Source organism: Urocampus carinirostris, chromosome 2 (genome assembly GCF_059441175.1).
Source record: "Urocampus carinirostris isolate Australia breed hairy pipefish chromosome 2, RoL_Ucar_1.0, whole genome shotgun sequence".
Classification (NCBI taxonomy): Eukaryota; Metazoa; Chordata; class Actinopteri; order Syngnathiformes; family Syngnathidae; genus Urocampus; species Urocampus carinirostris.
Genome location: NC_142350.1, coordinates 58507231 through 58529451, shown reverse-complemented (window position 1 = coordinate 58529451; position 22221 = coordinate 58507231). Strand labels below are relative to the sequence as shown.

Genomic DNA, 22221 nt, shown 5'->3' with positions numbered 1-22221 from the left:
TAATCCAAAAGTAATTGAAAGTAATCAGGTTAAAGTTTTTTGCTCCCGTCTGTTCCCCGGCTTCGACCCGTTTTTTGATCCTGACCACGTCTGCTCTCAGCTCCTGGCTTTCGACTCGTTTCCGACCCCGACTACGTTTTTGCTCTCCTGTCCTGGCTACTGGCCCGTTTTTCCGTTCCCGACACCGCCATCGCTCGCCCAAAAGTCCCACTTCCGCGTTCAGAGTGACCTGCTTCTCACGCCCAGCGATCACCAGATCGCAGGTGCAACCCTTTCCTTTTTTCCAAAAAAACGGAGAGAAACGTTACGCAAGTGGGTCCTGTCTCCGTTCTGCTCCTGACAGGTGGTGCTTGGTGATTGGCCTAAATTGTAAATAATGGTGCAGTGAAAAATAGTGTAATGACATTTGGCAGCAACATATTTCACAAACAAGTCGAATAATAAGTCATGATTACTCATTTTTCAAGACTAAGAGAAGATATTTATTTTATTTACAGTCAGTTGTGCTTATTTAGGGTGGTGATGACCCTGGCAAAGAAAATGTCTCTGAGGCCTGTTAATTCCCGTTTCAGAGCCCACAGCAGGTTAAAGAGGTGTTGGGCAGGGAGAAAGGAGTCCTTTATACAGTAATGATGCTGGCTCTGCTGCGGTATCTGTCCTCTAGACTGGGCAGAGAGCAGCTAATGATTTTTTTGTCAGTGTTGATGACTCTTCGTATTTATAATTAAGACAGCGGCATGTACAGGTGCAGTGGCTAATCACTCTCCAGCTAATTCTGTTTTATTTCTTACAGTTTGCTGTGGAATATAAGATAAGATATGCAACCTCAGTGGAACTGTTTAGATCCAGAGTTAAAACACACTTCTATTATATAGTATATGAACAGGGTTGGGTAGGGTTACTTTAACTTGATTACTTTCAATTACTTTTGGATTACTCCAATACCAAATATGCTAATAAAAAACAAAATAAACTAAATATGAATAAAATGACTAAATTTTGTGCAGGCTTGGGGAGTAACGGAATACATGGAACGGCAAAAATGATGTTGGCAAGCTGTTAGGATTTATTTTCATTTTGTTTCTGTCGCATTTTATGTTAGTTTTGCCGGAGATCAAAGAGATCAAAGCCAGGAGAGAAAGCTTACGATGTGTTGTGAGTCATCATTTTATTCATATTTCTTTTGTCTTTTATTAGCATATTTGGTATTGGAGTAATCCAAGCGTAATTGAAAGTAATCAAGTTAAAGTAACCCTACCCAACCCTGCTTATGAATGACCTATATTCCATGTTGACATTATCTGTGTATTTATTGTTATTTCAACAATTTTATTTTGGCCTGGTCATCCTGGAAGAGGGATTACCTCATATGCGGTCCCTTCTTAAGGTTTTATGATTTTCCTCATGGTGAAGTTTTGTGTTTTTCCTTGACCTCATGTAGGTTTTAGATCAGGGGTTAGTGTAGTCTGGTGTTTGCAACAGTCTGTGGTCTGTGCAGCCCTTTGAGAATCCTTGTGATAAAGGGCTATACAGGAAAACATGACTTGACTTTAAAATTGAAATTTGAATATGTAACCTTACACATACGAAACGTTTATATCAGAATGAAAATGTGCAAAATTCTACCTGCGGAGCAGATAATGGATGGATTTCAAGGGATAAAAAATGGACATTTATATGACAGTCCATCTTTTTTTCAAATCCACATTGTTGTTTTTTTTAAATAAAATCATTTTGTTCTATCACGAGAGGCCCTGAATCCCACACAAAGTCCCTTTAAGCAACTAATAACTTGTCATCAGGACGAATTATACCCTTCATTCATCAATAAAACCCAGCTCAATAACCACATGCATTTGGGGATAAGTTCACACAAGGAGTATTTAAGTCCAGCAGGTTAAGGTAATCAATTGACCACATCATAGGGGGATTATTCTAATAGCAAGGTCACGCCTAAGAGCATCGGTCACCTAACTGGGAGCGCAGCAGCTCCGGCACCTGAATAAACACCTGTATTTTTCCAAAGCTAAATATGTGCATTTACCCTGCAGACATTTTGAATGGCTGCGTACACACAGCGCCATTACCATCCCGACTGCGTGTCGTTTCGGTCTAACATAACAATTTATCACAATCGCGCTCATTTAACAGCGCGCATGACACCTGAGCAGCGCTGCGAATCCAAACATTTCCACATGGGGAAAAAAAAAAGTCATGAAAATACAATGAGGTACGTAGTGCGGCCCTGCACCGCTCGGACGCAGTTTTTCTCCGACAGCTGTCAGGAGAGTGAAGGAATAATAAGTTGGAGGCAGAAATAAACTGCGGATTCTCTTTGTCGGTTTCAGCAATTCGAACCACTTCTTTGCACGTACGCTGCAAAGACAACAACAACATCTTTGTGAAGTATTCTTTTTTTCAGTGTTTTTTTTCTACTTTCTAAAAAAAAAAACCTATAAGAAAAATCTCATTGTGTTTTTTTTTTTCCGAGCTGTTACTTTTTTCTTTTTGTTCTCTATTTACTTTTTCCTACATTTCTTTATTTTCTTTTTTTCTGGCTTTTTTTCTAAATTTTTCCTTCTTTTTTTCTCTTCCTTTTGTTTCTTTTTTTCTCAGCTTTTCACTACTTTTTCATTTTGGTATTTTTTTCTTTTTTGTTCTATTCCCCCCTTCCTTTAAGTCATTTTGTGCATAATTTTACATAATATTTGGTCATGTTGGGATTAAAGAAGCAAAAACAACCTGAAGAGCCGTTTAGGACCCGAAAGAGCCGGGTCCTTTTAGTGAGCCGAGCCAAAGAAGCCGGTTCTCGACATACTCTACTAACTTTACTCAACTTCGTTCGACTTCAAAATAAAAAAAAGTCATGAAAATACAATGAGGTACGTAGTGCGGCCCTGCACCGCTCGGACGCAGTTTTCCTCCGACAGCTGTCAGGAGAGTGAAGGAATAATAAGTTGGAGGCAGAAATAAACTGCGGATTCTCTTTGTCGGTTTAAGCAATTCGAACCACTTCTTTGCACGTACGCTGCAAAGACAACAACAACATCTTTGTGAAGTATTAAAGGGCGAAGTAAAAGGTTGTTACACAAAAACACGCCTTCAATTTGGTTATAAAGCTTTATGAGACATATTATGTTGCTTACCTGTGGAAGAACAATATTTGTTTTTTGTTTATCAATTCTATAAATAACATTTCAATGGTTAATCAAACAGCTCAGGAGGTAGAGCGCTCGTCTTGGGATCAAGGGATCCCAGTTCGAATCCCGGCTCGTCCGTGTTACATGTCGAAGTGTCCTTGGGTAAGACACTGAACCCCTAATACCCCCAATAAGCAGGTTAGCGCCTTACATGGCTGCAAGGCCGCTATTGGGAAATGTGGAGCACATTGTAAAGCGCTTTGGGAAGTCATTGACTTGAAAAGCGCTATATAAATGCAGATCATTTCATTTCATTATTTGAAAATTATTGTTATTTTTATCATGTCAATATTAAATCGATCATTGCCGTCTTGTCAAATTCATATTTGGGGTTAATAATGGGAAGAATAGTTATTTTGTTACATGACAGTGACATTTTATATTTCAAGGGACATATACAGTGAAGAAAATAGCTATTTGAACACCCTGCTATTTTGCTATTTCTCCCACTTAGAAATCATGGAGGGGTCTGAAATTTTCATCGTAGTTGCATGTCCACTGTGAGAGGGATAAACTAAAAAGAAAAATGCAGAAATCACAATGCATGATTTTTTAGCGATTTAATAAGTATTCGAAAACCCGAGAAAGTGAATGTTAATATTTGGTACATTAGCCTTTGTTTGCTTATACAGAGGTCAAATGTTTTCTGAAGTCTTTCCTCACATTGCTTGGAACCATTGAGACCCCACGAGGGGATATCTTGACTGGGGCTCCACTCCGATTGAGATTAATCGTCAGGTTTAGCTTCTTCCATTTTCTAATGATTGTTCCAACAGTGGACCTTTTTTCACCAAGCTTCTTGGTAATTGCTCCATAGCCCTTTCCAGCCTTGTGGAGGTGTAAAATTTTGTATCTGGTGTCTTTGGATATCTCTTTGGTATCCGCCATGTTAGAAGTAAAAGTCTTACTGATTGTACCAGGTAGACAGGTGTCTTTATGCAGGTAACCACCTCAAACAGGTGCATCTGATTCAGGATGATACATGGAGTGCAGGTGGACTTCTAATAGGTGGACTAACATGTCTTTCAGGGTCAGTATTCTACATGATACGCAGGTGTTCAAATACTTGTTTGCGGGGGGTTTTGGGGTTTTTAAGGGTTATTGATCTATCTTCGTTATTCATTATCCATTATCGGTCAGTTCATTATATGCTACAAAGCCTAGGAGACGGGACACTTACTCTCAGCCAAAAGGCCAAGCTAAGGTCCTAGCCCTAAAGCCTTGTTGCGATCATTGCGAATGCACCGTTCCCGGAGGTACTGCAATACCGGGCCGATGCATGGAGTGGACAGAGCAAGCTCTTATTCCATCTCCGGAATGCAAAAATCAAAAGGCCAAGTTAAGGACCTAGCATTAAAAGGCTAAGCTAAGGTCCTAGCATTAAGGCCAACAGGCCAAGCTAAGGACCTAGCATCAAAGCCTTGATGCCAAAACTATTGGCACATGGTCTAAATGATGTCGGTATGGTCCAAGACCCACAGCCGACGAATCAATCAATAAAAAGTGACGCGTTGTGATTTCTGGATTTTTCTTTTCCTAGTAGCGTTTTGCTACCCTTCACAGGGACGGTTTGGGATGAAAGTTATAATATTATTATTAAAGCTTTGAAAACTCTCGCGGTGTACCGTCTTTCTTTGTAAATATGTGTAACCATGTATAATATGTATTTGCAACTGTATATTTTTGTAATGTATTTATTTTAAAAACTTATTCTGATTTGTTTTGTACGAGCAAATGAGAAAGAAGGGGCGGGGCAAACGCGGGCTGACGGGAAGTGGAGTAAAGGTGAGACGTGTTTGTGGACGCGGCCGACAATAGTGGATATATATTTTTCCCACCCTTACCTTTGGAAATATACACTTTTTTCCTTGGATTACTTTCAATGGGCACCTGGACTCTGCAGGTCTGCATTAAATTTTAAGTACCGGTATCATTTTCCGTTCAATTTGCCGGCTGTGTTTTTTGAACTTAATCGGGTATTGGTTAATTTCGTGTTTGAAATTGTGAATATGTTTGATTTTCGAGAAGGTTTGTTCAAAGCTCACTTTGTGTTTGCTGTTAAAAACGTAATATTGGAATATAATATTGTGAATGTGCTTAATTGCTGTTGAGATTGTCATGATTGTTTTCTGTTTTTAGTGTCAATAAATTTGTTTAAACCAAAAAAATTTCATGTTTGAATTGCGTTTTTTCAATGTGGGCGCATGCGGCTAATACACAAGAGCGGCTTGTGAATGTACAAAATCAGTTTTCTTCCCGAAATGTGGTGGGTGCGGCTTATAATCAGGTGCGCTCTATAGTCCGGAATTTACGGTATTTCACTTTTGTCATCATTTCAAAATGCATAAACCCTGCCAGCAATTCAGCAACCTTTGCTAGCGTCGATTTAAATTCAATGTACGTTACACGTAGGCCATTCGTCATGCACATTTGGAATGTGTGACTGAATTTCAGAGGTTGGGCAGAGGTGCTACACTCGGATCTTGCTAACATTTTAAAAACGGGAAACAGCAAATACTTTCTTCTAGTCTTTTTGCACAGGAGGTGTGTAGACTTTTCATTTGACTCTTTTCTTTATCGCCAGCCGAGTTTCCAGTCCTGTAAACAAATTTGCATATGGTTTTACCTTTAAGTGGTTCGTGTAAGACCAAAGAGCACACTAAGTGACTCTGTGGAGCCTCATGCTTTTGTGTTCCTTTACATGTGTGTGTAAGTGAGTGAATAATGACAGGCTGCAGCTCCTCTGGGGGGAATTGATAATAGCTCGGGGTTGGGGGTGCAGGCCCCCTTGGGAGAGCAGGTAGACACTCCACAGTCCTGACCCTGCACTCTCACATTACTGAGTGGCGGGCTCTCACCACGGCGCTTCCCATCCCCAGATCCACAAATCCTCTCCCCAACACCAGGTTTAAGTCCGACATGACATCACTGCCGGAGCTATCCTGAGCCCCTTTGTGATTTGGAGAGTTACTGTTTTACCGTGACTAGTTTGTTGTGGTCAATGTTCCCGGTAATTTTCCACGGGTCTGAGCGTTCACACAAAGGCAGTGAGCAACGCTTGAAGCAACAGTGAGCAACCATAATCCCAAGTGTGGCAAGATAATTAATCATCAAACGTGTCCAAAACTTGACATCAAGTTACATTTTGCTGAGTATCCGGCAACAATGCAAAAGTATTTTTCTCTTTCGAATGAATTGACTCATGTACTATTGCGAAGGTTGTACGGCCTACAAACAATTATTTCACAAGATATCCATTTCTTTTTATTTCCTGATATATTTTGTTGCATAATATTAACATTTTTGGGGGCTTATTTAGTCGGTTGTAAGATACAGAACTGTACTTAATCACATTTTTTAGTGGAAGTACAATGTTGGCAACAAAATTCACTTGATATAATTGGAAATTGTTTGAACGCAACACAAACTTTTTATTCTTTTTTTGGTGTTTTTTTCTACTTTTTAAAAAAAAAATCCTTTAAAAAAAAATCTCCTTGTGTTTATTTTTTCCGAGCTATTACTTTTTTCTTTTTGCTCTCTATTTACTTTTTTCCTACATTTCTTTATTTTCTTTTTTTCTGGCTTTTTTCTACATTTTTCCTTCTTTTTTTCTCTTCCTTTTGTTTCTTTTTTTTCTCAGCTTTTCACTACTTTTCATATTGGTATGTTTTTCTTTTTTGTTCTATTCCCTCCTTCCTTTAAGTCATTTTGTGCATAATTTTACATAATATTTGGTCATGTTGGGATTAAAGAAGCAAATACAACCTGAAGAGCCGTTTAGGAACCGAAAGAGCCGGTTCCTTTTAGTGAGCCGAGCCGAAGAAGCCGGTTCTCTACTAACTTTACTCAACTTCGTTCTAATTCGACTCGACTTCAAAATACCGCATTTAGGACGCAACGTCAGGGGAACCCGTGTATTTTTACCTTCATGCACTGTAACTTTGACTTAAGTCGCTTCTTAATAAGTAATTCTGAGCCCTCATTTTTGTGCGCTGGCCAGATTTTCTTGTGCGCTGAGAATGTGCGAGCAGTGCGCAGCTTAGAGGGAACACTGGTTGTGGTCAACCTTGTATTTTTTAAAAGGATGACCTGCACGCCCAAGTACTCCAATTGGAGTACTACAGACTTCAACACAAGGGCCTTGGATGCACTCCAAAAGGAGAGAAAGAGGCGGAGAGAAAGGCACAGGACCACTGAATCATATCCTTCCCTCTCTGAGTCTACTCCAGCAATGATGTAATGCTTTTGGCTTTTGGTCCTCCCTCCCCCTGTACCCGCCTACCCCGAGATTGGGTCCGCCCCTCCTCCGGCCCTCCCGATGCGCTCGTCCCGCGCCGGGGGTGAAGTCACCGAGCTCCGAGTGGACACGACGGCTAAAAAACTTTCGAACGTAACCAAAACATCCCGGGGCCGAGTTCCAGACGCTCGGGAGACGGTGGTGCGGTTGCCACGGCAACCGGAGTAAACAGGGGGAGAAACAAGGGCCTCAAACAGCTTGCAGCTGCCTGGCTCTCCGAGTAAACACTACGCAGGACCTTCCCCTGATTTACTGCCTTTAATCACTGGTGGGAGGAGAGTGCCATGGGCTTTGGGCTGAGGAAATAAAACGAATCTGATCAAATAAATCAGCGCTAATGGGTTAAGACGCGGCCTGACTTTTATTAGCCGGATGGCAGAGGGATGGATGCTGGGATGGCGCTTAGCTGCGAGAGGAGATGGGATGGATCCGAAATGGAAGGGTGGTCTCATTTCAGAGAGACTTGCACTACCGGTCAAAAGTTTGGGGTGGAATAGAAATATCCTTATATTTAATGGAAAAGCACTGTTTTTTACAATGAAAATAATATCAAACTGATAAGGAATACACTCAACGAGTATTTTAGCTGCAAATGTATGGTTTTTCATGCAATATCCTCAAAGGGGTATCGAGGCCCATTTCCAGCACTCCAGTTTTCTAATAGTACATTGTGTTTGCCAATTGAGTGAGTAGGTCAATGGATGATTACAAACCCTTGTGCAATTATGGTATCACATTTGAAAACAGTTTGGCCGGTTACAGACGCTAAAACTGAATTTTCTACATCTGAAGCAAGATGTGAAACTTGACAGTCTATTCTTGTTAGTAGAAATGGAGGCTATTCTATGCCAGAAATCGCCAAGAAACCGAAGATCTCCTACGACGGTGTGTACTACTCCCTTCAGAAAACAGCGCAAACAGGCTTTAACCAGAGTAGAGAGAGAAGTCAGAGGCACAACCAAGCAGGAGAGCAAGTATATTGGAGTCTCTTTTTTAACAAATAGACACCTTACAGGGCCACAACCAGGAGCTTTGTTAAATAGTATCTGCAAAACATCAGTGTCAACATCTACGGTGAAGAGGCGACTCCAAGATGCTGATTTTTTAAGACAGACTGTCAAAGAAAAATTGATATCTGAGACTGTCAGAACCAGCACGGAGACAGGACCCACTTGCGTTGCGTTTCTCACAAGTTTTATTGGAAGAAAGAGAAAGGTTTGCGCCCACGACCTGGTGATTGCTGGACACGCGAAGTAGGTCGCTCCGAACACAGAAGTAGATCTTCGGTGGCGAGCGATGGCGGTATCAGGAGCGGAAAACAGGTCAGTAGCCGGGACAGGAAACGAGTCGTAAGCCAGGAAAGGAGAGTAGACGTGGTCAGGATCAAAAACAGGTTGAAGCCAGGGGACAGACAGGAACAAAAAACAGGTGGGAGTCAGGGTTGAAAAAGGCTTGCCTAGTGTTAACTGAGGTCCGCAGACGGACTGACAAAAGGTGACACATAGGAGTGGGTTTAAATAGGGACAGAGAGCCAATCAGAGTCCGTGGCAGTTTGCGCATAAGGAGCAGGCACAGGTGAAGCATATCGGTAATTATGACAGAGACTGGTCAAAAAATTGAAGAGATAAAAAAGACCAAAATTACTGGACAACTGTTTAAATTATACAAGTGTGACCTTTTCAAACAAAACACAGAATTGTCTGAATAACCATAAACTTTTGAACGACAGTGACGAAAGCTAGTGAACGATGGTCTGTTCCAAATTAGTGCGTTGTTGCTCACTCAAGGAGCGATGTGGCACCAGGAGGACATCAAGAATTATTCTGTCAGCCAAGATGAAATATTACGAAAGTGTGTCCATAAATTTAAGTTACTGAGAAATGAGATAAATCTATTGGCAACAATTAAAGCTTTTCTTTTACACGAAACTGCTAACTGCTGGCTTTGATTCAAGAGCCTTTTTCTTCACCCTGAAGAAAACGTTACTGACACGGAACGGGGTGACAAAGTCAATCTGGCCTTGGCACGTATTATAAAAGCTGTAATACAGAGATGGGAGGGGCGTTTTGGGCGAGACAGTCAGTAAAGCATGACTGAAATATCAATCTGGGTGTAGAAAACAACTATTGTCGTGTGAAAGCAGACAGTTAGGTCAAAATCTGTATCTGTGTGGAACCAGCTTGGTGTCCTTGGTCGGGGACAAAAAAGGTCGAAAGCCGGGACGGGAGAGTAGACGTGGTCAGGATCAAAAACAGGTCGAAGCCAGGGGACAGACAGGAACAAAAATCAGGTGGGAGTCGGGGTTGAAAAAGGCTTGCCTAGTGTTAACTGAGGTCCGCAGACGGACTGCCAAAAGGGGACAGTCACGGGTCCCCGCCCCGTGACTGGGAGGTTGCTGGTTCGAGCCTCGGCCGCGTCATACCTGTTACTTTGATAATATTGGTACTGCTTCATGGCGCTTGGCATTAAGAGTTGGGGGTTTGCTCACCTAATGACTCCCAACAAGATGTTGCAACACATCAGTTGGGTTGAGCGAGGGGGCTGGGAACCCTCTCCCCTGTATCCATCTCCCAGAAAGAGTCAAAAATGTGAATGTGTTCATGACTTTTGCCATCTACCACTAGGGGGCTATGGCTCCAGTATATATAATATACCGTAAATTCCGGACTATAAGCCGCTACTTTTTCCCCAAACGTTCAACCCTGCGACTTGTTCAGTGATGCGGCCAGTTTATGTAATTTTTCGGCCGCCAGTGGCGCTCGAGTACAAAAGGGAAGATTTAGACCGGTGGAATATATGCGCAGAGGAAGACTGCAACTTCTTGGCTTGTGCATAAATTAATTTAGCATAAACATACCCTCATCATGCAAAATGCAAAAGGAAAGGCACAATGACGCAGCTTTCAAGCAGTCCGATAAAGAAGGAGCGAGCGTGTTGCTAGCGTGTTTTGGAATAAGGGAGCTTGGGACGACGTCTATACGACAAAGTTTCTTTCCGACACTGAGGAAGACGACTTTGATGGCTTCAGTTCTAAGGAGGAAGATGAGGACGGTTTACCGTGATTTTTACAAGTACGGTATGTTTTTTTAACAGACCCTTTTACTGTGTTGCGAGCGTGTTGCTAGCGTGTTGCTACCATTAACTGCCCTGTCACAGGGATGAAAGTTATCAAAGCTTTGAAAACTCTCTCGGTGTACCGTCTTTCTTTGTAAATATGTGTAACCATGTATAATATGTATTTGCAACTGTATATTTTTGTAATGTATCTATTTCAGACACTTATTCTGATATGTTTTGCACGGGCGAATGAGAAAGAAGGGGCGGAGCAAACGCGGGCTGTGTGAAAGGCCCTAACTGTTAGATGAAAGGCATTTAGTCATTAACTTTTCAGCTTCTTGCCCGATGATACCAATGTCCACCACGTAGTTGGAACAGTACCTATGATACTGTTTTTTACATACATTTCCACAAGTTCATATAAAATTTGGAGAGACAAAAAAAAATCTAGTAATATATAAAAATGAAAAATTATCCAAGAGAAATGTTCTTGTTCTGTTGGGAAAATTTTTTTCACACAGCCTTCTTTTGCACATATCCAATGCTATAACGCTGGCCACTTGACAGGTGCTCCTTTATGGATTTGTGTAGTGCATTGTGTTCTTTATTCTGGTTGGCTAAACCCGGGGTTGGGGACATATGGCTCGTGAGCCAGATATGGCTCTTTTCATGAGTACATCTGGCTCGGAGATCGAATAAATGCCATTGTAATGGTTTTTTGTGCCCATCCATTTTTAATGGATGCAAAACTGAAGCAACACCAAATACTCGGTCTAAAATATGTAAGACGTTCCAACTATAGAAATTTTGTAGTTGATTTTTTTTTGCGTGTTTTGTCGCATATTTCGTAGTGTATATTTTCGAATATTTTGTTTTCATTTATTTCGTTGTGCATATTGTCTTTTATTTTCTCATGTATTTCGTCACGTTTTTTGTTGTGTATTTTGTCATTCATATTGTCATGTCATATTGTCTTTTTGTCACATATTTTGTTGTGTATTTGGTCATGTATCTTGTTATGTATCTTGTCATGTATTTTGTAGCGTTTTTGTTGTTCAATTTGTCGTGGATTCCGTGTGCTTTATCGCATATTTTTTCAAGTATTTTTTTTGTTTCTTTTGTCGTGTCCATTGTCATGTATATGACAATAAACTTTATACTATACTTTGTCGTGTATTTTGCCATGTATTTTGTTGTGTATTTGGGCACGTATTTTGTCATTTATTTTCTCATACATCTTGTCATATATTTTGTTGCATTTTTCGTTGTGTATTTTATCGTGGATAACATCATTTATTTGTTCTTTTATTATGTCAGGTTAGATGGTAAGGCGCCCGCTTTGAGACTGGGAGGTCGGTGGTTCGCGCCCCGGCCGAGTCATTCCTAAGACTTAAAAAGTGGTCGGCGGCGCCCTCTGTTGGCTGCGGCTGCATCGGCTCGCGACAACGGGTCAGGTGCAATCGACATTTCGTTCTGTGTACATTGTTACACAGAATGACAATACAAGGAAATTATTATTATTATATTATTATTTGTCGTGTATTTGGTCATGGAAAATTCATATCTAAAATTAGGGGGCGGGTCAAACTGGCAGAGCTTTTTACCTATAGCAACTCATTCAGGTTTTTTCTTCAAAAGACCTTTAGAAAGTGAAAGCATTGCGAGTTCAGCTAAAAGGGATACATAAGGTGATAAATAATTTTCAGTATACAATAAGTGCTTGCGAATCATCAATGGTCTCCTCTCCATCACTCCTCCTGCACCCCTCCACCATCCCAACTCACCCACCTCCATTACGGCGACTCCCTCATAATAAACTCACATTTTATTTCGTTAATATACTCTTATTTATTTTATTACTGTATTATCTATGTTTAATCACTATACTGTATTATTGCAATTTCTATTTATTTTAGATGGTTTTGGGGAGTTTGGGAACAGAACAAGTGATTTTTAATGATCTCACATGCAGAAAATTTGCTCATTACACGAGAAATACAAGCTATGGAAAGAATTAAGCGTATCAAGAGGTACCACTGTGCATGACAACGGACTTGGCAAAATAAATAAATAAATAAAAATATGACAAAATGCATAAATAAATGAAAAAAATGCATTTATGTTTATATATTTAGGTATGTGATTTATTTCTGTCTATTTATGTACAGTATATGGCATCTATTTCTATTATTTGTACATACGGTAGGATCAATCCTCCATCTTTTATTCCCCTGTACAGTTTCAACATGATCTAACTTTTCCTTTCCTTGTGCAAACAAATCTCCCGCCATCCCACCGAAGCCACCCAACGCCTCCCGTCTGGGAATCCTTCATTTCCTCCCCTGCGTCTCCCTCCTGCTCCCTCTTCCTCTCCTCCATCCACCTCTGATCCCTCTCTTCCTGCCCTCGGTCTCCCTTCTGATCCCCACTTTTCCTCACTGGCTTTCCCCCCGCCGGGCACGATCGACTCGTGCAGGAGGCTGCATGTGTGGTGGCCCCGGGGCCAGGATGACACAGGCCCGCTGGAATGAGAAGGAACAGGCTGGGCGTTCCTCTGCAAACGCGCTATTAAATGCACTGCAGTACACAATGAGCTCATCCCTAATTCAGGTCAGATGGACGTCAGATGTTCTCCAACTCGATTTCTCTACTTTTTGGTGTGTTATCAGCTGCTTAACGCTTTGGTCCCCAAACTATAGCCTGCGGGGAAGGATACAGCTCGCTTCCACGTTTGGTCCGGCCCCCTGAACAATACCACAGAGCATTTGGTATCAGCAACATCAACACAGTCCTGAAAATCATCGGCTTCTCTCTGCCTAGTCTAGAGGACATTTCCGGCTTGAGATACCGTAGCGGAGCCATCAACATTATAAAAGACTCTTCCCACCCTAGAGACAGCCATCACTGCCCCAAACGAGCGCACAAAACTGTGAAAACATTACTTGCGACCTCCATCCATCCAATATCGTCACCGCTTATCCACACTAGGGTCGCGAGGTTGCTTGAGCAGCTATATTCGGGCAGTGGGCAGGGGACACCCTGAACTGGTTACGAGCCAGTTACAAGGCACAAAGAGACAGACTCACATTCTCATTCACACCTAGGTCATCCATCCATCCATTATCTGCACCGCTTATCCTCAGTAGGGTCGCGGGGGTGCCAGAGCCCATCTCAGCTATCGTCCGGCAGTGGGCAGGGGACACCCTGAACTGGTTGCCAGCCAGTCGCAGGGCACATAGAGACAGAAAATTCGCTCGCTCATCTAGATACAATTTGGAACGGCCAATTAACCTGAAATGCATGTTTGGAATGTGGGAGGAAACCGGAGTGCCCGGATGAAACCCACGAAAGCACGGGGAGAAAATGCAAACCCCACACAGGAGGTTCGACATCATGATCTCAGAACTGTGCCGCACATGCGCTAACCACTGCGCCGCCGTGCTGCCCACACCTAGGTCAATTAACCTGAAATGCATGTTTTTGAAACATGGTAGGAAACCGGAATGCCTGGAGGAAACCCACACAGGCACGGGGAGAACATGCAAACTCTGCACAGGGAGGTGTCTGTAGCTGGATTTGAATCCTGGACTTCCGCACTGTGGGGTTGCGTCCTAACTACCCATCCGTTGTGTCATATTTCGACTTTTTTATTTTTTTATTTGAATATTATTGCACAAAACTTTGAAAATATATACCTTATCTTTTCCTTGTTACAATGCACTATTATTTTTCATTCACAAACATTGCACTGTTATTATAACTTGGGCCAGTCTCTAAGCACTATGCTGTAAATATTATTTTCCGCTTTTTATTCTGATAGTTAATTATCCTTTTTTCCTCTTTAAAGTATTTGTTACATGTTTTACCCCGGAGTGTCATGTCTAATCTCATTGCATACAAATGTTTCAAAACCTGTCAGAACCCGAACAGACGGAGGACCCAGATGCGTAACGTTTTCACAAAAGCTTTATTTTAAGGGAATGGGGCAGTCATGCACGTGAACACAAACGCCAGGGATGCGGTGATCGCTAGGCGGAATAAGTGGGACAGAGAAGTCAGAGGCAGAACAGACGGGATCGATAAGGATACTGGAGCAGGATACCGGACAGGATGAAACAAACAGGGTCAAAACCGGATACAGAAGACTAGAACAATATACCGGACAGGACGAGACCGACAGGATCGATACCGGATACTGGAGATTGGAGCAAGATACTGGACAGGACAAGATAGGCCGGATCGATATTGGATGCTGGAGACTGTAGCAAGATACCGGGCAGGAGGAGACAGACGAGATCGATATCGGATACTGGAGACGGGAGAAAGATACCACACAGGACGAGACAAGCAGGATCGATATCGGATACTGGAGACTGTAGCAAGATACCGGCAGGAGGAGACAGATGAAATTGATATCGGATACAGGATACACGAGCAGTATACCGGACAGAGTCAAAATGCTTCCCTGGCAAGTGCAGAGGTTCGTTGAGGGACTGACAAGGAGTGATTGAGAGCACTGAGTTTAAATAGGAGGAAAGCCAATCAGGTAACAAGCCACAGCTGGCGCCAAACGGGCGGGGCCAAGTGAGGGCAATGGGCAACCGTGACACAACCGTGATAATAATGAGGACAATTCAATCCAATCCAATATTGAGGCACATTTTATTTTGACCTAAAAAAAATAGTCTGGGTGCACATTTTTGGTTGTAACTAGATGTGTCATTTTGTCTTATGTTTTTGCCAATACTATCTTGATTCATGAATACACTTTTTTTTCACCCCAAAAAGATTTGGTGCACGTTATACCGATGTTTTACTGTAGAATATCATCATGATTAAAAATCGATCAGTCGACAAATGCAAACTCATTTGCTCAGCATCCGGGGAATCAAACCCGGATCTCACTGCTGAATCCTAACCACTAGGTTACTAAGCTTGTAGATGTCAATGGAAAATGCATTACATTTTATCCCATCATCACACTATTTTTACTCTCGGTACCAAGTTGTTCAATGTTGTTATAGAGCATTATAGGAAATAGTTCAGCAATGAGCAGTGATAATAAGATAACATAGAATGCCTTTTCCTATGTCATTTTTCTTACCCAATAAAAACGGTTTAGGTTCGCGTTACACCGAGGTTTTACGGTAGTACATAACCGTAATTGAGCAATGTTTAATCAGTGGACAAATATCGCTGACCTAATTTGCTCAGCTCTAGATACAATGGAAATCGAACCCGGATTATGGCGGTGAGCATCCCTAATCCTAACCACTAGGTTTTATATGACAAAAGAAAAGGCATTACATTTTATCTCATCATCACACTATTTTACTCACAGGGCCACATTTTATAATATTATAATGGAGTATTATGGGAAAGAATTTAGCCCAAAACAACATCTTACAACATCATGAGTAAAACCAGTGTGATGATGAGATAAAATCGAATGCCTTTTCTTGTGTCATCTAGATCCTTAAGGGTCTAGTAATAAACAGTGAATCTGGGCTATATTCATTATCTCATCTCATTAGCCGTACCGCTTTTCCTCATTAGGGTCGCGGGGGGCTGGAGCCCATCCCAGCCATCTCCGGGCAGTGGGCAGGGGACACCCTGAACTGGTTGCCAGCCAATCGCAGGGCACACACGGACAGACAACTCATTCGCTCATTCACACCTATGGACAATTTGGACCGACCAATTCACCTGAAATGCATGTTTTTGGAACGTGGGAGGAAACCGGAGTGCCCGGAGGAAACCCACGCAAGCACGGGGAGAACATACAAACTCCGCACAGGAAGTCTGGAGCTGGATTTGAACCCACGACAGGTTCCCATGACACGAACTGTGCCGCACAAGCGCTAACCACTGCGCCGCCGTGCTGCCCATATTCATTATTATTATTATTATTATTATCATTATTAATAATAATAATATTTTTATTTTTATTATTTTTATCATTTTCATCATTTTTATTATTTTTATTATTTTTATTATTTTTATTATTTTTATTATTTTTATTATTTGTATTATTTTTATTATTTTTATTATTATCATTATATAAATGTTGTTATAATTACAAATGTTATTATTGGGCAGGAAAAGGGTACCAACCACTAATGTAGATGACACATAAAGATACATTTGCTTTTATCTTATCACGCTAAGTTTAGTCACAGTACCAAAGACAAATGCTAATTCCATTGTGCATATCACATGTTTCAGCGAAAATGCATTTGTCACTTAAAATCCTTAGAATATAATAGTAGAAACGAACAACGAAACTAGCATTTGTCTCTGGTAGTGTGACTAGATATGGACTGCCTTTTTGCAAGTCATCTATAGCACTAATGGTTATTATTCATTTATTTCTGACTACTGTTCTGTGAGGAATCTAGAGAGGTTAATTGATTGTGGCTTTCTGGAAAACAATCCGTTTTTACATTTAAGTCAAGTTAAGTCTTGTTTATTTGTGACGCCCTTTATCACAGAGTCAAGAAGAGCGGCACAAACCACAGATTATTGCAAACTACAGACTATAATTACACTATCCCCTGATCTAAAACCTACAGGAGGGCAAGGAAAAACTCAAAATTCTCAGCATGAGGAAAATGAAGAAACCTTGAGAAGGGGCCACACATGAAGTAATCCCCCTTAGGCACCCCTAAAATCCCCACACTTTTTCTGTCACAAATTGACCCTCATCAGAAAGGTTATGTGGCCCCCACGGGATTAAAATTTGGGGACCCCGGACTTAATGTATTCTCTGTATATAACTTTTGCTGATGTGGAGATTTGCCCTTGTCAAGTCAGTGCACGAGGACACCCGGGGCGTTTTGTAGAGGTCTCGCTCCCTTGCACTCAGGAAAAGACTTTTCCTCTTATCTCCACGAGTAAATCATAAACACTCATAAAATATGTTTTGTTTGAATTGTCAACCTCTGTGAGGTTAAAGTTTATCTACCGAACACAAAACGCCCGGAGCCCTGTCTGGCGCAGAGCCTTGTTAATGCTTTCAAATAACGGAACAGGTATAAAATGGTGAAATATTAAAACACCAAATGAACTTGAGCCGTGTTTGAACAAGTAAAACAACACCAGACTTTCCGCTGAGCGAGATGGTAAACGAATAAAATATTGATTTTTTTTTTCAATGATAGTGGATTTTAGATCACAAATAGCATATACATTTAAGACATTTCACCTTAAACTACAGGCATTAATACGATTATATGGTTACTTAAACCACATGTGTCAAACTCATGGCCCGCAGGCTAAAAGTGGCCCGTCACCTCATTTTATGCGGCCCTCGAGACAATGCTGAGAGAAGCTCAAGAGAAAAATGAGCGTTTGAACAACTATTTGCAGTTTTTAAAATGTCCACTAGATGTCAGCAAAACTAAGTGCCACTCCTAAAGCTGTATTTGCTGATTACCATTAATCTACCAGAGGACATCGAGGAAACCCATTTTGATTTTACTATCAAGTCATTAATGCACTGTTTAAGTCTCATCTCATCTCATTAGCCGTACCGCTTATCCTCATTAGGGTCGCGGGGGGGCTGGAGCCCATCCCAGCCATCTCCGGGCAGTGGGCAGGGGACACCCTGAACTGGTTGCCAGCCAATTGCAGGGCACACGGGGACAGACAACTCATTCGCTCATTCACACCTAGGGACAATTTGGACCGGCCAATTCACCTGAAATGCATGTTTTTGGAACGTGGGAGGAAACCGGAGTGCCCGGAGGAAACCCACGCAAGCACGGGGAGAACATACAAACTCCACACAGGATGTCCGGAGCTGGATTTGAACCCACGACAGGTTCCCATGACATGAACTGTGCTGCACAAGCACTAACCACTGCGCTGCCGTGCTGCCCACTGTTTAAGTCAATTCTAAAAATAAACTTTAACTAAAATTATTTTTTCTAAAAAGCACCTGGGTGTTTTTTAAAGAAGCTTTTGCTCCTTTCTATAACATTTATGAAATCTAACATCGGAGTTTACATATTCAGGTAAACGTTTTGAGGAAGAAATAGACTTTTAAATCATTAAATCAATCATTTAAATAGGTTTTATATGCTATTTTGCATGCAGTTAATAAACACTACAATAAAATATTGAGAAAATAAACCCACTCAATAATCTTTTCATAATCAAATCTTACAACCAGAATAATATTTATTGTGAGCCTCCTAAAAGACCCTCAGCCTTCCAGCTAAGGCACAGTTTTTATGCTATTTATTTATAAGTCTGGTTTCTGTGAAAATATTTTTTTAACCTGTGGCCCCTGAACTCTATTAGTTTGACACCGCTGACTTAAAGGCGCAGTGTGTCTTATTTGACCTCTAGATGTCACTGTATTGTCTTTTGCAACTAAAAAATGAGTGCTACAAAGCACAAGGAATATTCAAAATTACAGAGACTCAAAGTGACAGAACCATTTTTATTTTCTTTCTTTTTTTTTAACCCAGCCTTTCGAAACGTAGCAGAAAGATGGCGGACAGTCATGTCAGGTCTCTCTAGATCAGTGGTGTCAAACTCATTTTAACTCGAGGGCCACATGATAGAACAAACACTCTCTTGGGGGCCGGAATAGTGGATTAGAGAGAAAGAAAAAGAGAGAGAAAGAAATAAGAGAAAGAGAAGAAGCTGAAAAGAGAGCGGATGGGACAAAGAAAGAGAGAGAGAGTGAGCGAGAGAATGTGAGAAACAAAAGAGATAAAAAGAAATAGTGAGGGAGGGGGAAAAAAGAGAGTGAAGGAAATCCAGAGAAAATTAGTAAGAGAGAATGAGAGGAGAGAAAAGAGAAAGAGAGGAGAGAAAGAAATGGAGAAAAAGAGAAGGGAAAACAAATGAGAGAGAAAAGAGAAAAGGAAAAAGGAAGACAGTGAAAATTAGGTAAAAAGACACACACAAAGAAAGAGAGAGAGAAAGATTGAGAGAGAGAGAGATTGAGAGAAAAGGAAAGAGAGAGAGAGAGAGAAAGGGAGAGGGAGAGAGAAAGAGAAAAAAAAAGAGAGAGAGAGAAAACAGCGTTGGTGAGAGGCACCTGGCTTTGGCAACATCACGTGGACATATTTCAACTCATTCAGCTCATTTTTCTCTTGCGCTTCCTTCAGCGATGCCTCGCGGGCCGGATACAATCCCTTAGCGGGCCTGATCCGGCCCGCGGGCCGCCTGTTTGACACCTGTGCTCTAGATGATATGCAAAATAAATGCATATTTCTCAAAGTATGCTTTATTTTTCTTTTAAATGCACATTTACATAACAGTTCGTGTTTTGTTTTTAATGAATGACTATTTTAACCACTAGGAGGTGCTAAATAATAGTAGTCGGAATTATAAAGTATACAAAGAAGAAGCTCCGGCGTTCGAATCTTATTCTCCAATTTTTTGATGTCCAAGCACTGTTCTATTATTACTGAGTTCTTCAAATGAGCTAGTAGTATCAATATCACAGTTTATTATAGCAATAAACTACAAAAAGCAGATTTAGCTATATATATATATATATATATTCTAAGTATTGCAACATCCATCGCAGCCTGGTCATCCTGGAAGGGGGACTACCTCATGTGGTGGTCCCTTTTCAAGGTTACTTCATATTCCTCATGTTGAGGCTTTTGAGTTTTTCCTTGCCCTCATGTCGCTTTAAGATCAGGGGATGGTTTAATAATAGACTGCAGTCTGTGCAGCCCTTTGAGACTCATTGTGATTAAGGGCTAAACAAATAAACATGACTTGACTTGACTAGACTGATGATTGAATTACTACGATTTGCATTCAGTCATCATTACAACCACAATCCTTTTTACAAAGAGTTTTACGAAATGGAAACAAAAGGGTAAATGTGAAAAATGTATTACAGTATATATGTAACGGGTGTAATAATAACTTTTGTTTTATTGAAATTCCTGCTGAAATATGTTGTGTAGTTTTTGTGTAAGTGTCCTGCAATGATGAGTCCAACAGTGCCACCTGCTGGTATCGGGTAAGGTTTGGTTTGGCTTTAGACTTTGCGACAGGAAGTTGGGTTTTTTTGGCAGTCTACAACGAGCTTCCAACGGTAAGACACGATCTTTTGGTGCTCCGAAAAAAAGTTAATTTTAAACATTAAAACCACAGCTGACAAATCTCTCAACATGCACAGGAATGTGATTGATGTTGTCAAGCTGTTTGGATTCATTTTCGTTTTGTTTCTGTCGTCTTTTATGTTAGTGTTGCCGGACGTTGCATGTTGTGCTAAAATGCTAACTCCCTTTATAGAGATCAAAGCCAACAGAGAAGCTTACCATGTGCTGTGACTCATTCATTTGCAGGTAAATTGTACCCGTTTTTATACTCATTATTGTTATTATTTCTATTTTCTCATATACCAGTATATAAAAAGGATGATGTTGGTTAAAATTCAGTTTAAAGAAAAATATGTTGAATTCCTTGTAAACGTTAAAAAAACACTACACGATCTCTTGTTAAAAGTATCTTGTTAAAATGGATGTAAAAATGTATTGTGATGGTTGATATTCTAAAATATATTTGATGTAAACTGAAAAGAAAGCGCAGCACGGCGGCGCAGTGGTTAGCGCGTGTACGGCACAGTTCTGAGGTCATGAGGTCAAACCTCCTGTGTGGAGTTTGCATGTTCTCCCCGTGCTTGCGTGGGTTTCCTCCCACATTCCAAAAACATGCATATTAGGTTAATAGGCCGGTCCAAATTGTCCCTAGGTGTGAATGAGCAAGTGAGTTGCCTGTCTCTGTGTGCCCTGCGACTGGCTGGCAACCAGTTCAGGGTGTCCCCTCCCCACAGCCCGAGGATGGCTGGGATGACCTCCAGCACCCCCGCGACCCTACTGAGGATAAGCGGTGCAGATAATGGATGGATGGATGGATGAAAAGAAAGCTTTTTGAAATGTATTGGGCAGTCTATAACGAGCTGCCAACGAGATCAAAGCCAAGAGAGAAGCTTACCATGTGTTGTGACTCATTCATTTGCAGCAACTATAATAAAAACCTTATCATCCAGTCCAGGGTGAATGTGGATCTTTGGTGGGACAGGTACACCGCGGTTACATATAAAAACACTGAAAATGTCCATGTATTACATAAAACCGCAAAACCCGGAAATTCAACAGAGCTACAGCAATATTTTTGCACACGATTTTACTCACTTCCTTTATGGCGAATATAAGGACTGCAAAGAGATAGTGGGTCAAAGGTGTGAAATATAATGTGCTTTTTATGCAACATGTAGAGAGTTTGATTTCCTGTGCGGTCTGTGTGATGGCAGTGAAAAAAATAAGTAGTCTTATGTTGAAGATTATTTACTTTCTGGACAAATTTCAACATATTTCCTATTGTTTTCTTTTATTGTATATGTCTTCTATTTGTTAAATCAATTGCACCCTGGTCATCCTGGAAGGAGGATTACCACTTGTGAGGCCCCTTCTCAAGGTTTCTTTTTTCCTCACGCTGAGGTTTTGAGTTTTTCCTTGCCCGCATGTTGGTTTAAGATCAGGGGATGGTGTCATTGTAACCCCGTGCAGTCCTTTGAGACATCTTGTGATTAAGGGCTGTACAAATAACACAAAAGTGTCATTATTAACCAATTACATTTTTTTCAAACAAAGATTTACCGCACTCCAAACTTTTCGTAGGGCAGATCCG

At 41.1% G+C, this 22221-nt stretch overlaps 1 protein-coding gene and 1 pseudogene across 1 annotated transcript in view; both read right to left on the bottom strand.

Annotated features, from left to right (window-relative positions):
- Window positions 1–22221, bottom strand: part of creb5b (cAMP responsive element binding protein 5b) — a 150243-nt gene that overhangs the window by 67158 nt on the left and 60864 nt on the right. The gene's annotated exons all lie outside the window — the stretch shown is intronic.
- Window positions 4435–4603, bottom strand: LOC148372732 (U2 spliceosomal RNA; annotated as a pseudogene).